Below are 2,110 nucleotides of genomic sequence, written 5' to 3'. Positions count from 1 at the left end.
TCGGCAGGCAGACTCTCAACCACTGCGCCACCAGGGAAGCCCCCAAGCTCCATATTTTTAAACAGTGAGTTAGTCATTTCAAACAGATTTTCTTCATTTTGCCTCAAATTAAAGTCTGTTGTTAACAACCAATCAAACTATTTATTCTGGATAATCATGTAAATACTAAATAAAGATGGTTATATGGCTTGATGAGGTGATGCCCAAATCACCTATCTGCTGGCTTAGTTATGAATGGAAATGAAATGCATGGAACTACCACATAAAAATATTCTCAAACACGTTATGTTTCCAATCAATTGTTTTATTATCCCCAGTGCCTTAGAGTTTCATGTTATTAATACCAATATATTTTCATCAGTTGAATCAATAAAGCTGTGGTGTAATGAATGTTTCATGCTCAGTCTTGAGGATAATAGAAAAACTGACAGACTGAAAAATGACTGGAATTTCCTTCTGCTCTAATCTAAGTCATTATAGTAGCTACAGGGTTGTTATCCAGGCAGCTCTTCCATCCCTTCAGAGCTCAGTGGCATTTATTGCTTGCTACAACTTCACAGGCTCTCACATGACAGTCAAGATGGTAGACAAAGCTCAGCTTTTCTGGGGATTGGATGGCTGAGCCCTGACAGAGCCCCTGTAAAGGAGCTCCTTGGCCACAGAAGAAGAAGCCATCTCTCCCTGTCCCGTGGGAAGGAGAAGACATCGTCTCCTCCTATCTGCAGAGAAACGGAGCTCTTCTCACGGCCTCTTCCTGGGGAAATGGTTCAGAGACAAGTATAGTCAAATACCAGAAAGCCTGTCTGTGTGTTGCTCAGCTGGAGAAACAGAAAACTGCTGTACAATGTAGTGAGTGCCATGATAAGGATTGGAAATGGTGTTTCATGAACCCATAGAAAACATACCTAGAGAAGATTTCCCAAAAGATGTGAATAATAAATTAACTGACTTATTAAGAATGAGAAGGAGTTAGGCAGAAGAAAAAGAAAAAGGAAAGAACTAGGGATAGATGAAACTCTGTGTGAATCATTAATATAGTGGTAGATAAAGCATACAAATTCTCTACACATTTGGATACTAGTTAAGAGTGTGTGGGGGAGAGAAGATATATAGACATATATACATATATATCTACAATGTATATTTAAGAAATATGTGCTTGAAAGGTCATTTTTTACCAACCACATGCCAGGCCTCCGGCATCAAACTGTTCATTTATTTAACAAGTAGCTACCAAGAATTTTAGTGGTCATTTTAAATAAGTTAACACACAGAAAAAGCTTAAAGTATAGCTTGACATATAGCAAGTACTCAAGATAAGTTAGCTATTATTATTACAGTCAGGAAGTACTAAGGTATTGGGGGTTTAGTAAAAAGGCCCACCAGGGCACCTGACACCACCCCTCCCTAAAAAGCCATAGACCCACTCAAAACATAATAACCAAATATTCCCCTTAAAGCTTATATTTTGATTAAGACTTCCAGGAAACTATATTTAGTGCAAAAACCCAAAACTACTGCTGAAACCCAGGATGGAACCAGGGACCTTTAGATCTTCAGTCTAACGCTCTCCCAACTGAGCTATTTCAGCTTGTTCAGGTGACTTCTCCTGAATAACTATAATGGAATAATACTTGTTTTATAATATAAAAACAAATCAATATTCAGAGTAAGCTGGAGGTAGGCATTTAACAAATCTTCAGAGATGATGAGGTAAGATCCCTGTTTACAAGCTAGACGTAATAACTAATTTCACTTTTCTCAGTTCTGTGTTTAACTGCCCTGCAATCTGTTTTTTCCATTTAAAAATAAATCATGGACTTTTTTCATGTCCAAAAAAAAAAAAGAAATATGTGCTTGATAAACAATAAAGCAAAGTAGAGGAATGAGAAGATTGAGGAAGGATATTTCTGACAAAATCATCATGGAAGACAGCTCTGAGGAGGTGGCATTTGAAAAAATAACATTTGAATTAATTGAGGGGACAAAACATGAATTGGCTTGGGAATATGGAAATGAAATGAAATGCATAGAACTACTACATTAAAATATTTGGTGTGAACAAGGGAAGAAACAAAAAGAAGAAGAAAAGAAGAGAGAAGAATAACAA

General features: G+C 37.0%; 1 non-coding gene across 1 annotated transcript; it reads right to left on the bottom strand.

Moving 5' to 3' along the window:
• Nucleotides 1-1,518: 1,518 nt before the first annotated feature.
• On the bottom strand, nucleotides 1,519-1,591 carry TRNAF-GAA. The gene has a single exon. It is a non-coding gene; the product is annotated as a tRNA-Phe (tRNA).
• Nucleotides 1,592-2,110: the final 519 nt, after the last annotated feature.

The sequence above is a fragment of the Phocoena sinus genome, chromosome 8 (genome assembly GCF_008692025.1).
Source record: "Phocoena sinus isolate mPhoSin1 chromosome 8, mPhoSin1.pri, whole genome shotgun sequence".
NCBI classification, from domain to species: domain Eukaryota; kingdom Metazoa; phylum Chordata; class Mammalia; order Artiodactyla; family Phocoenidae; genus Phocoena; species Phocoena sinus.
Note: the sequence above shows the minus strand (reverse complement) of the source record. Positions and strands in the feature narration are given on the sequence as shown.